Source organism: Phyllopteryx taeniolatus, chromosome 22, assembly GCF_024500385.1.
Source record: "Phyllopteryx taeniolatus isolate TA_2022b chromosome 22, UOR_Ptae_1.2, whole genome shotgun sequence".
NCBI classification, from domain to species: domain Eukaryota; kingdom Metazoa; phylum Chordata; class Actinopteri; order Syngnathiformes; family Syngnathidae; genus Phyllopteryx; species Phyllopteryx taeniolatus.
Genome location: NC_084523.1, coordinates 8486655 through 8501403, shown reverse-complemented (window position 1 = coordinate 8501403; position 14749 = coordinate 8486655). Strand labels below are relative to the sequence as shown.

Below are 14749 nucleotides of genomic sequence, written 5' to 3'. Positions count from 1 at the left end.
GAAGAGCCGCGGGCTTGTGTCAGCGTTAATGACATATTCATGTATGCCACACACCTTTTGCCAGTTCGTTTTGATGCTTTGTCCCCCCACGGCAACTGATGCCATCACTTCACTTAATTACCCGCAATTAAGACACTCAAATAAAGTAAAGGAAAATGCTAATCAACTCATTTGGTGACATGGGAAAAAAAGGACTGCAATTAACCCACGGGGCACTTACCTGAAATATACCGATCAAATATTCATTATATTTTGGGGGGTTTACCCCTCTTTTATTGGATTAATTGGATTAGACATGAACACCATGGTTGAAAACCCACAAAATCATATTTTTAACCCCTTTTTATTGACTTAATTTAGCGTACACGTCAATGCTTGACGAGCAATAGTGTCACACGCTTATCATTTCAGCAGTGAGGCGGAAAACAGCAACTCTAAGAGAATTTGCGATGTAGAACGTTAGACATATACAGCGGCGCCTTGAGATATGAGTGCAATCCCTTATGTGACCACGCTCGTAACTCTCAACACTCATATTTTAAATCATCTTTTCCCATTGAAATGAATGGAAATGCCATTAATCTGTTCCAGCCTCGGCACTGAAAAAAAAACTTTAAATATAATAATGTACTTTATAAAAACATACAGCAAGGATATAATTAAATAGAATGTCAAAATTCAACGGGTTTTTGCCACATTTTTTGCTTCAATTTAATGGCCACTGTGCTGCTCCTGGTGTTACATTTTGCTGCATGCTTTGAATGGGTAAAAAGTAGCACCATCCGGGGGACACATAAAAAGTAGAAAATCAGTGTCGTTGAATTTAAAAAGATGACAAAAGGATTTGATTAGTTTGTTATCATTCTGGTATATTTCCATGCTTTTAATTGGACCTAGGCGAAAAGAAAAAGGCAAATACCTGTGTCGGCGTGCACGTCGCAAGCGCTTCCACAGCACTTTGGAGTCCGCTCGCCATTAGTCCAAATGGGAAGACGAATCGCTCGACAAATGGGAGAAAACAGCGCCGACCCGTTCCCATTCATCGTAGTTCCATACTGCAGAAAAAAAGAAAAAAAAACATGATTACCAAACGCAGACATTCACCCAAAAATATATGTAGATAATTTTGGTGCTGATTTGATGAGCTTGTATAATGATGTTAACATGAAGCATGACCAATGTTTGGCAGGGAAAATATCCTCTTCAACATTATCCTCGCTATTGATTTTTACTTAGTGGTTGTGTGTCTACGGAGCGAGCGTGACAACAAACAAAAACAAAAACTGTGAGTGCATCAACAATATAAATAAAAAGTACAAAAATAAAATACACGAATAAAAAAAGCTCACTTAATGCAATGTTTTTCCCTCAGTAGATGTAAGTAAAACATCCTCCCCATTCATATTTTTGGTGTCATTTTGAAGACAAATACAACTGTCGGTGCAAGTGTTGTTATTAAAGTTGCGATAAAGGGATTGGGGATGATTTTTGTTGTTGTTGTTGTTGGGGCGGATGATGTGGGAGAAGCACGCACAGACACGGCAAGCGAGGCGAGTTGTTTTTTGATTCTTTTCATTTTGGATTAGGTGCAGCCAATGCATCCAATCTGCTGGAAACAACTTAGCGCAAACTTCCTCCTGATTAAAGACCATTCGTCTCCCCCCCCCCGCCAGCCAACGCGACCTCCACCCGAAAGCATTTAGACTGATGTGCGCACTCGAGTTTGTTAGTAAACTTGTGGAGGAGGATGAGGCTGTGACCTCATCGGAAATACACTCACGGGCCACTTGATTAGGTACAACCTGCGCTATCCAAATGTATCCAAATCTACTTCGGAAACGTCGTCTTTACACACAACGTTCTTTAAATCGGATTCTCTGTTGAATTTAAATGATTTGCATGGCTTGACACAAGACAGCCCCTTACCCTGCATACATATTGCACATTTTATCGCATTAATAGGACTATGATTAAATGTAGAGATTTTCTTACCCATAATAACATCAATGGTCTGACTGTTTTTCTTTTTTCTTTTTTTTTTTTTATTCTTAAAATTGTCATCATCAGTGAATGTGGGAATTCTCACCAGGTAGAGACCATGATGGGAACACCGTCAAAACGTCAAAATCTTATTAAATAACTAAAATGACGATACAGAAATACATAAAACTCGTAAATGAATAATTTTGAAATAAAATGATCACATATTAACACAGTGTATACATAAATTAATCTAAAAAAATACAGTAAAATAAAATACAATGTGCAAATACAAAAAAAGAATACAAGAACCTATTAAATACATCCACAAAATAAAATGAATAAAAAATACATTAAATACATTCAAAAAGTAAATACAATTTAAATAAAATACAATGAATATATTACGTCAATACAATATATAATGAAAGACACAAATATTGACTACATTTACAAAATAAAATATAAAATAACTCCTGAATAAATTCACAAAAACTTAGAGAAATATAAAATAAAATTCAAGAGTAAAATACACTGTAACAAAATAAAAAGGATAAAACGAAATGAATTCTCGAAAATAAATGAAATATATATAGTTAAAAAAAGACATAATTATTGAATAAATGAATACATACATAAATAGAATATAAAATAAAAATACAGTTTATCATTCATGTAAACATCAAATAAAGAGCGTCATCACTCCCTCTCTCTCTCTCGCTCTCTCTCATTTTCTCCCACATTCACGCACCTCCCCCAGTTCCTTGTGCGCAGCCAAGGAGCCGCTCGCCTCCACAAGCATGCGCGCACACATGCGGGCTGCACGGCGCGATGAAGCGGAGCGACGCAAGCAGCAGCATCAGGAGGAGAATCACTCCACCAACACCAACAGAAGCGGCACTGTGCATGCAGCTTGACCAAAGCGTGAGAGCAGGTAAGATGACACCTTTTTTTGTGCTCCGTCTAAAACGTTAACACCTCGACTGCACTGCAGACTGACAATGGGCTCGAACCTCTACACCCAAAAACTGTCCAGACTTAGATTTGGACTGTTTCGTGACGCAGGAAACGGGTGCACAGAGCAGAGGATGATGATTCCTCCGCCTCTTCCCGAGCCAAATGGCGCACACAAACACCTCGTGCATCCGAAAATGTATATTTTTCAAAACAGAATTTGAGAATTATGCCAATAAAAGAAAAAAAAAAAAAACTCTTTACTCACTCGTTACATAGTCAAGTTTATTTACCTTGCTTACATTGTGTCATTTGAACCCAAAATAATTGTTTTTTTGTAAAAGTGCGGCACTTGACACTAAACAAAGCCTATTCTTGTGTGTATTCGTGAGCTGCTAATACCACAGCCGCACGGAGCGCGACTGCTGCATGCGCGCGTTCCTTGTGGCTGCGCGTCCGTGCGTCCTGCATGCGTAAAAGCGCGGCGCCAAGAGGTGCGCACCAAATGGATTTGGCATGCGCAAAAGGTTGTGGGTGAACTAATGGAGGTTGAGCTGGTTAGCTCAATGGAACTGGTTACTGATTTTTCAATGGGTCGTTTGTTGTTTTTAGCAGAAGGTTAGTGACTTTTGTTTAAGGAGTTACAAGGGGGGGGGGGGGGGGGGGGAATGCTGTGTTCATGTTGCAAAATCCCCATTAAAACATATTGACTTAACACGATTGTAGGTTTTTGTGTGCTTGCATAATGGGAAATCCCAGAAGCACGGGCCAACAATTTTTGAATTGATTGTATATTCAAAAAACATAACATTTCAAACGGGTAACATTGAGTGCTATAGTAACGATCCATTGCGAATCAGTCATGCTACCGACGTCGCTGCTGTGGCTAACGTCGGCTTGTTTACCGTGCTAATGCTAGCTTAGCATTGCTAGCGGATTTAACACTGCAAACTCTCCAGTTTCAATCCAATCAAGAGATTAAAACATTGATAGGACACTAAAGAAGATCAAAAAAGGCCTAACTTTTTTTTTTTTTTTACTCGTTTAATCTTCGCTTGATGTCATCTTTTGCTGAAAAAAAATAAATCAAGAAAGTCCCCAGAAATAGTCATGTGTTACCGGGCAGATTAAGATCTACATTTGACGGCTTATTCCATTTCGATAGAAAACACATTTCGCAGGAGGAAGGGGCTCCCTCAGGGAACATAAATCACGTTGCAATCACAATGTAGAAAGGGAGGTAGGGCGGCAGGAAGTGTCTTCAGGTGTGATTAAACGCCTGCTCTTTAATAATACGCACACACGTGGTGCGTGACTGATTGCTAACGGCGTCTCCTTGTTGTGGTCGGCGCGGCTCCAGCGCACCCCGACATCCCGTAACAGGACGGACGCACATGACAGTCCACCAATGTGTTCCGCTGTGATTAAACAGCTCCTCTTTAATACAACACACACACACACACACACACACACACACGCACACACTGATATGAGTGATTGCTAATGGCGTCAATTGACTATCAAGTGCATCCGTCCTGTGTCGGGGTGTCAGGGCGCGCTCCAGCCAGGCTGACAACAACAAGGAGACGCCATGAGCAATAAGTCATACGCCACGCGTGTTTTATTGAAGGGGAGGCCTTTAATTACGCCTCAAGACACTTTTTGCCTCCAAATCTTCTTTTGATCTATGCTAACGCGTATCGTTCATTGGAGGCAAACACAGCAGCAACTGGGAAAAGTTGAAAAAGCAATCGGCGGGAATCAGAATCATCTTTATTTCGCCAAATATGTCAAAAACACACAAGGAATTGTTCTCCGGTAGTGGGAGCCGCTCTAGTACGACAACAGACACTCAATTGACAGCGAACACTTTTGAGACATAAAGACGTTGAGAAAAACAGTCACTGAGCAATAAAAAATTGCCGTAATCTGGTAATGCCGGTACAATTTCTTGATTTATTTTTGACAATTGTGCTAAAAGATGCAGAGTCCTCTAGCACTTTGAGCAGTTCGAAAGACTAATATTGCAATAGTCCGGTGCAGTGACCATTTGTGCAAAGGGCGCCGAGACTTCAAGGAGTGTATGCAGTTGAAAGTGACTTGACTTAGTGCGATAATCTGGGACAATGTCGATTGTGCAAATGTTGCAGATACTACTCAGTCGATTGTGCAAATCCAGATGCCAACAACTGGGAATTTCGGAAAGGAAAAACTGCAATGATATGATTTATTGACTAAAAGAAATTTGCATGTTTAGTGTAGAAATTTGTGCAAAAATATTATACAAAAGAAAATGCAATGAGGTGGCCAAAATCGATCAAATTTGCTTTTGTCGTAACAACGGGTAACGCTACGGCTGGATAGCATGCTAACACGACATTCCTTGTTTAACTTTGTAATATGTCCAACTTCACAGTGTCTGGAAGACATACCATCGTAGAAGAATCAACCAAAAACCAAAAACACAATGCTACCACAAGGAACATTAACAGCAACTACGAAAATTGGGTGACGATTATGGTTTCAAGTTAAATCGAAGCGTAAATTCAACTCATACGCTAGGCTGATTGATTCCATCTTTTGGTCTGCAGCACCAGTAAATATGACACAAATGTTTTGACTTTATATAAAGTTAAAACATTTTTCAATGATTTTTGCTGCAAATTTCACCACATTGCAAAATACACTATGTCACTGCATGAAGTAATCATACAAAAAAATTGAAAAACGTCAATAATTCTGTGTGGGTGACACGGTAATTCAACTTTCCTGGTTTACGATCAACTTCGTAATATGTCCAACTTTGAAGTTTCCCGGCAGACAAGCCGTAGAAGAAGAAGAATCAACCGCATAAAAAGCAAAAATGTTGAATTCTACCACAAAGAATGTTAACGGAAACTATAACTATTTCTTGTGGCTGCGTTTTTCCCCAAAGAAAATATGTCACTGCATGAAGTCATTGTAATCGATTGAATTTGTTGTTAGCATTCCGACTGGCATTGATAATCATATTGTGGACGTTGGTTATTTATCTTTAGACTTTCCTATTTCCTGGAAGGCTGCCGAATTCATACCATAGCGGAAGAGTCAACCATATCAAAGCTAAACTCCTTCATAGTACCAGAAAGATCGTAAAATGCAACAACAACTAAAACAAGCTACGATCCGTCATAAACAGCCACCAAGATGATATACATATATATATATATATATATATATATATACATATACTAATATGCAAATGCATTCTTGAGTGTTTATGTTTGAAAATAGTTATGATTTTGAATTGAGGAAAAAAGTAAATTCCACTAACGTGGTAGCATTTTTTTTTTTCCCCATTCTTTTGGAACAACATAAACGTTTAACCTTCTGGTTTTGCATGCGTTTTTTTCCCGCTGTACTTTGGTTGTTGTGCTAAAGCCAGCGGCTATGTTGACGTGACAAAAGGCCGCGTTGATAGCTTCTCCTTCCGTGCAGACAAATGGCCACCGAGGCCCTTTTAGACACTTATTAAGATGCCGAGTGATTGCGGAGCTTCACAATGTGAAGTAGCACTAAACCGGCCATTGATTGGTGAAGCGACGGCGGGATGGATGGGAAGCAGGAGGGGTGATTATCTCGGGCAAACAAACGGCATTTGGTAATTGCGTTTGGAACAAAACACACATGCACAGGCAAAACCCGCATTTGTCAGCATATTCACAGGAAAGAGGAAATATGACGCAGGGAACGCAAGATTGCCTTCATTTGTTTCTTTCAATCCCGTTTGACGTCAAAACTTCATAGAAAGAGAAGAACAGTCATTGAATGAACCGTAGTTGCTGCTGCCTAGAGAGTGCAGTGTAGCCTTGAAATTGCACAAAATAGTGGGTGCGGAAAGAAATGACAATAGAAATGTACATTATTATGAAGGTGATTTCACGGATGTTAGTGTTGCCCATTCATAGTGAGGGACAAAATATTGGTGACAGCTACCAGTGTAAAACTACACAACAGAACTGAGCATTATTACGATTTTAAAAAATACAGTTCTTGTATTGGACCTCATCAGAATATGCAGGCGTTACTAATAATATGGCAGCTGAGTGCACACCAGAAACAAAACCATAAGGCATCACACCAATGCCAATTATATAGCATATGATTCCATTTTTTAACAAAGAAACAACCTTCGACTAAGGTGGGAGCATCTGGAATTGTGTCATTTCCACAGTTGAGAGCATTTCTACTGCCACGATGAGATTAGGGATGTTATTAAATGGAGCTGCTGCAGCAGTGTGCACAAGCGAACAGCGGGGAATTCTACAGGGAATTTCGTGGAAGTGGAAGCCGGTCCAAAAAAAAAAAAAAAAGCCTCAGGTGTTCCTCAGCCTTGCCATGCGTCCAGCAATCATCTTAATTATTCCCCGAGTTTCACTTTGCGACATGAAATTTGCGAGCTGCATCCATCATGAGTAGGACCCACGAAAAAAGTCTCAATAAACCATGCTGGAGAAGACACAAAGTCTGCCATTTTGGTTCGAAGCGGCCATCTTAGACTCATTTAGACAAACTGCTCATTGATTACATTTTTTTTTTTTTTTTTTTAATTCAGGCTCAGAAGTCAGTTACACTTTGGTAGAAATTTGGTAGTCATGTCAATGAGTAGACCGACAAAACAGTCCCAAGAAGCTATGCCAAAAAAGACACAGCACAGCAACACTGTCATTTTGGTTCAAAGACGGGCTACTACTGGATTTAAAATAAAATTCAGCCCTACCGATATGAAATTTAGGAGACATATCTAACATGAGTACAAATACACAAAAAGTCTCAAGAAGTCATGCCAGAAAAGACATTGCCGTTATTTTAAACCAGTTTGAGTAGTGTTTCATAGATAGACTACTGCTGGACACTTTGGAAAATTCAGTCGCATAAGCCACATGAAATATGGTAGGGATGTCGATCAAGACTAGACCCTCCTAAAAGTCTCAAGTCGGCATGCCTAAAAAGACACAGGAAGACTGCTGTTGGTTCTAAGCAGTGATCTTTGGGTGTATTTTTTGCCTTCAAAGACGGATTCATCCTAGAAATGTTGTCCGATTGTTACCAAACTGGAACCACATGCTGTATACTCGACAGATGTACAATCCTAAATTGCCAGGATTTTTAATTGTTGTCATAGCATTTAGCTAGAGCATGACAGCGAGGTTTGACGACGCGGCATAAAACAAGAAACTCTTTGACCGAACGTCTCGAAGATTTTGTCCCCACAGCAAGTTTCACAAGGCAACATGAAACCATAAGTTGACCCACAAAAAAAAGTCTCAAGAAGCCATACACAGGAAGTCTGTCATTTGTCAATGGCTTAAAGCGGCCAGCTGAGGGTTTGGTTGTGCAAGGGATCCAGGACAACAAAAATGTTTTGTCTAATTGCTCTTAAAAAGTTTGGACCAGGTATACTAGACTGCTGAGTGACATGTGGTCAGATGTTGACTTTTTGAGTGTGATTGACAGGACAACTTGAAGAGATTCACAGGCAGCCCCTATTGACAGTAATATATAGCTTTATGTATGTGCTGTATATTTTTGTACACTTGCACGGAGTCGTACTGAGACACATCCGTTGACTGTCATCCAAGCTTTAAGGTGTTTTGCACGGGAAGAAGAGCTATTTATGTCCTGTTTCTGTAGCATTGTTAACTTGCACTTTCCGTTTTACGTGCTCGGAGACCTTGGATTTATTGACGGTGTCTACTTTTGTATCTATAAACACAAACGCGGGACGGCGTCCAGATGATGGCCATAAAATACAAGATGTCTCGCCGCGATGGCGCTCTGGCAGCGTCCTGATTTGAAGGTGCCTTCAGGGCCAGAGGAAGCAGGCTCACGAGATTCCTGGACGAGATAAACAGCATTGTGTCTCACTCCCTGTCCTCGGGGCGTTACTGTACACTGGAAGACGGGCCGTGAAAGTCCTTCCAGGTGAACGACTTGACATTTTGAAGTATTGCCAGCATAAAGGAGGACAGTGGACCCAATCCGGGTCATTCTGCCTGTTGTGGAATTTGTGACTTGACGGGAACAGGACCCTCGAGACACAGTCCAGAGACAGTGAAAGACAAACAAACTGTTGGATGCATTGACAACAATGTGAAACCCCCCTTTTATCGCCCACCACACTTCCCTGCAGAGACGAGCTAACAGTTGGATTTATGAAACACATCCATCGCGCCGTCTTTTACGCCAACATGATAATATCCTGCCGATAAGCACAGATTCAGATTTGATGCTCAGCAAATTCAAATCCTCCTTGTAGTTTGAGAGCGACGACAAACCCTGGAGAGCAGCAGAACCGCAGGAAGCCACGTTTCCAGCTGCTTTTAAACGCCACGTCTCGCCACATGCGTGTCAATTACACTCAACAAGCACTTGCACATTATGCTGTATTACGGGGGTGGAGCGGGCATCAGGTTCCCCAACTGCACCAGCACGGTTAAGGAAGTGCTTGTTAAAATAATACAATAAAGGCTGACCTCCAGAGGGAAAGGAGCCGATCGCCTGAGAATGAACAAAGCGACCTACACAATACAGATCATTTAAATCAAAGACGTGGCCGTTGACGACGAGGGCGAAGGAGGAAGTCACGTGACCGAAAATTGGTGACGGTCTTCACTTTACATTTTCAAACCGTAACCTCATTCTGGTGATGTTGAAGGTCGACAAACACAAAGGAAGCTAATGCTACACTAGTCATGTAAATAAGCGATGGTGTCGTAGTGCTTTTTTTGGCTAAATTTGTCAGGTCTGTAGTCATTGCGTGCTTTGTGAGATGCTACCAAGTACCGAAATGCGAAGGCCACCACATGACAGAACCTCGTGAATGCGAACGTTCATGAGATCTGTTCACAAACCATCGACAAACTTCAAGGAAGATAACACCGACCAATATGGAGATTACTTCTGGCGTCTTTTGCATAACTAGCCAGGTCTGACGTTATTGTGCCCTCTGCTGGTTGAAGTCGTGACAACACAACATAACCTTGTCCAGAGGATGCATGGTAGTGATGGACTGCATCACTAAACCAATGTAGCATTTATTTCCCATTACAACATGGTTTTACTCCTACGAGGTTGCATAACAAAACTAGTTGGGCGTGACGTCAATGTGCCCTCTTCTGGTTGCTGCCAAAAAGCGGACTCCGTAATCATGATGTCATTTCAACGTTAGCGCCATCCAATTCCAGACGATGGACAAGATCAAATCAATGAACATCCAAAAATCAAGATCCGAACTGCAAATGAGCGACAAAATTCTTTTTAAAAAAAACAAACCAAAAAAAAACAACTCAAAATCGATATAACTGGATCAGTACCTCTATCCAAATCTGCACCAAAATGTAAAATGCCACATCCCTACACAATTATGCCAAACGATGACGCACATCTTAACCAGAGGCTCCCATTCTGCGTTTCACTTATCTGCCATTTCCCCATTTTCTCCTTTCCCACTCCCCTAACATGGCCTTCACACAGCTCTAATCCATCTGTCAAGCTTGGAAATAGGAGAGCGCAGCGCTTCCATGCTCCTTTTCTCCTCTCTGCTGAGGGCTACGTCGAATTATTTGGACCATGCTGCGTGGATCTCGGCAGGTACACACTCTGGCGACATTCCCATTCCCGTCTTCATTTTACGGAGCGATTTGATGGCATCATAGCGCTCGCAAATGAAATGGATGCGCCTTCATTTCAAAACAACGGCGGCTTCGTGATGTCATAACTTCAGCAGCTGACAGGGGCCGGCCGGAGAGAGGGCACACCCCCGCCAGGAATGGCCGAGCGGGACGGCGGGAACGGCGTCAAACATTGGCATACCACAGAGAGACACGGCAGATTCATGGCGGCGATCGAACATGTTTGGTCGCACCAAAGATGACGGATTTTTATCTGCCTAACGTTGAGTGACGGTTCAACATGGCACTACTGACCTGGCGTAGCGTGGGGTCAAATTTGACAAAGAAAATCAATGAAAGTAGCTTGGGGCCGGGGGCGGTTCCCACCAGCGACACATGTTTTGGGGTGAGCAAAATTCCGAAAGAAAAACAACTAAACAGTTGTAGTAGAAGAATTTAGTATCGGTTACATCATGCGTGTAAATACAATGGTGCTTCGAGATACGAGTGAAAAGAAATTGAGGGTGTTTTTGGGGGGCTGGAACAGATGAATTGCATTTTCATTCGTTTCGACGATTGGAGTGTTTTGTGATACGAACCTTGTCACGGAATGAGTTAAACTTGTATCTCAAGGCACCACTGTAAATGCACACGATGTTAACTCAGACTGACTCACTGCCCAACTACGGGGGTCCTTGAGTGTGAAAAAGGCTTGATACTTCATGCTATGCCACTAATGCACCGCAATTTCTTTGAGTTTAATTGACATATCTGACAAGTCTTTGCAAGGGAAACATCATTTAGGCCAGACCGAGCGCATTTTTGAGTTGGCGGGAAGCGGCCGACCATGACTGACAGGCGACGGGGGGTCAAACAGAGCCAATGAGTCGGAGTCTCGGGATGTAAATGCGGCTCAGTGCGTTCACCTCCTCTTGGACGCCGCCTGTCACGGCCTGTCAATTGGGAGCGACCGGGTCGAGGGAGGTCGGGATGCCTCGTCAATGCTGTGACAAGTATAAGAATGAGCAGGGAGTACTTCAGGGAACGCCGCTTTGTGAGGTGGAACGGTTTTTGAAGATGATCTAAACATTTTCCGATACACAGGTTGATTGTAATTTTTACCATCAAATGGAAGAGCGTTGAATTGTTCTGCCTGTCACTATACACCGAGGTCAGAGCTCGAACAGCAAACATATATTTTTGATGAATACAAAAATTGAATATTGCTGTGAACATACTTTCACTTTTTCAGTAAGTATACAAGACTTTCTTCCATTGTGGTACTCACCATACTCTGTCCATCAATCAATACCCTGCCACGGCCAATGGAGGGGAGCCAAAAAGTTCACTTCTTTTTTTTCCCCCAACTTTTTGCATTCAAGCGGACGTTAACGTGGCCTTTTCACAGCCTTCATTACAGAGACGAGTGGTCAGGCGAATCATTACAGCGATGGGAGGTAGGCAGGATAAGCGGAATGATGAAGTAGGGAGGCGAGGCCGGATAAAAAAAAAAATACCAGCGCGCCAAAGGAGAAAAGAAGCGACCAAATAAATCAGCGGCCGGCAGATAATTGGACGAGTGGCCTGTGAAAAGTGACACCGTAATTTGCAATTAACTCAGGTGACGACCGACCGTGGATTGGGTTCCCGTTGGATAAATCGGGCGAATGTAATACCTGACAGAGCGGCGGCTGTACTCATTATGGTTGTTTAACTCAGGCCGAGTGTCGGCGCTTGAGATGCTCCACTTTCGTGCGTGGCGTCCTCGAGCAATCGAGGCGACGGGACATGCGTTACGTTACACTCTATATACCGTTTTGCATTCCCTGCGTTTTGCGAATATCGACCTGCTGCGGGAGTGTTTTAGGAAATAAATGACCCAGACGACGGGGAGTGCAAATCCAACAAGCAGAGCAATAATTTAAAGATGGTGTCCCTCTGGACCAGCCACTTTTTTCACAGCAAAGCAAAAGTAATGGGTGCGTTTGAAAACGGCACGATATGCTGCTGTTTGTCGCTTTGTCACGGTTATAAATCAGCACACAAACATATATTCACCATCTACATTTTGTTATATTACATATTACATAAAGGTTCAAGTCTACAATGAAGGTCATAGCAAGCCCAAACATGCCAAACACAAAATTCCTCAATTTTCCAGCTATTTTCAAACTTGGCAGATGTATAGAAGCAACCTAGCCACCGATTTCTACCCGAAGTGTTTTGTGTGAGGGATGCCGTACATGATCGCTGCACCTGTTTTTAGCCTATTACCTTTTTTACTCGCCCTATGCGATAATGTGATGTCATGTATTTTGTAAATATGTAACTACCACAATTGTACGGTTTGCTGTAGATGTATTTTCTTTTATTTTGCTTCGTTTTAAAACTTTACTGTTTGCAGCCAGGTCGGCATTGCAAATGAGAATCAGTTCTCCATTGCCCTACCTGGTTAAAGGAATTCAATCCTTAATTGATACCTGCTCAAAATCCATATTTATGCATCAGCCTTGACTCAAAATGTGTTCGGGGATGGAAATGAGCCGCATCTGCGGAAACTTTTCCGCCCGCACGGTCTGGGTCGGCGCAAAACAGGTTGACTTTCACGCCACTAATGAAGCACTCATTCCGAACCTTCAAATTCATTACGAATCTTAAAATTCCGCTCGTGTCAAGTTTGCGATTGACAAAGTCTGACGGGAGCTTTTCTATCCTACGACGCAATTACGACGACTCGCTTGACCCCCGAGTGAGTCGATATCGCCACTTTTGCTTCAGACTCATTTGGCAATGAGCTGCTGCCGCCGAGCCGTTTGGTGATCCCGGCCCATCCCGACCCGCTAATAGCTTCCAATTATAGGTGACTGGGGGATGAGACCCCCTTCTGCTTGAGCCGCATCGGTCCCCGCGATCGATGCCGCGGGAAAAGCGTGTAAAATTGCGGGAACGCGAGATGACCTTGTCCTCCCACCTGATTGACACAGCGCACCGGATGGCGGGAAACACATTGCAACCATAGCAATGTGACACTAGTGGCTTGATCATTTGTCACCGACGTGCATCTACACATACTTTAACCCTCTGGTCACGAAAACACAACACTGCTATCACCAAACCCACGCCATACCTACGGTGAAAAATGGTGGGGACGGTGTCATGTTTTGGACATTGGCATTGGAAAATGGCATTTGAACAGACTTTGTGTATCCACTGTACAACCATCCATCCAATTTATTCTGCTACATTCTTCTGGAGAAATCCGTTAAGCGCTATTACATCACATTTTACAAAGATGGAATATTTTAAAGTGGGATTAACCGGATTTGGGCTCAAAAAGCCGACATCGAGATAAAGGTTATGCGCTAAAAAAGAAAGTTTATGCTGGAATTACCAAAATGTCGGAATGCAGCTCTCGGGATGCATTGCATGGATGTAAATGTATCACTTATTTTTCTTTTACGCCCACTCCAACGCTAATTGGCAGGAGAAAAAAAATTGCCGCAAGCTTTACACGGCTCGAGAAGATGGAACGCTGTAATCCTGGCATAGGATTAAGACGGGATAGTCTGACGTTAGTATCAACATCTGCACGGAACGATGCGGGAATAATGACGTGTGTTTCCTGTTCAGATTAACAGTGCATCACTTAATCAACTGCACTATCTTCCCTTATAGTAAGACACCCACGCTAATACCGCCAACAAGGCCTAGGTACAGTATTCTGTTAATTTCAGTGTTTCGCTTGGCCAGACTGCGTCTAGTGAGTGTCAATTCAAATTTTTTTTTACATGTAATGTAAAATGATTAGCAATGGGCTTTCACATTCGATGATGTCAGCAATTTTCCATCCTGCAATTGGCTGGTCAGAGCAAAAACATTTGACGAATGAAAACACGTCGGTAGCACTCTGCAGACATAAATGTATTTGATAATCAGCTTCTCTGGTGAGTATGATGTATTGTATTTTTTTAAGGTTTTTGTCGTGTTAATCGATAAGTATTGATTGTGAACAGATTCAGATGACGTGCGCTTGTGCTGTTATATTGCCTTTTTTCATAGTATCGATGGTGTCTAAAATTGCAACGTGATAGTGGCGGTATCAAGAGGTTGATTAAGTCCCCACTGAAGGCCCAGGTACCAAATCCGCAGGCCGCTACTGAAAC

The 14749-nt window shown here is 42.3% G+C and overlaps 1 protein-coding gene across 3 annotated transcripts in view; it reads left to right on the top strand.

Moving 5' to 3' along the window:
- The first annotated feature begins 2693 nt into the window (after positions 1-2693).
- chrm2a (cholinergic receptor, muscarinic 2a) overlaps positions 2694-14749 on the top strand; it is a 45916-nt gene continuing 33860 nt past the window's right edge. For all 3 annotated transcript variants that reach the window (XR_009786348.1, XM_061761654.1, XM_061761653.1), the window contains exon 1: positions 2694-2914. The gene's annotated coding sequence lies outside the window, so the exon portion shown is untranslated. The remainder of the gene's footprint in view (positions 2915-14749) is intronic.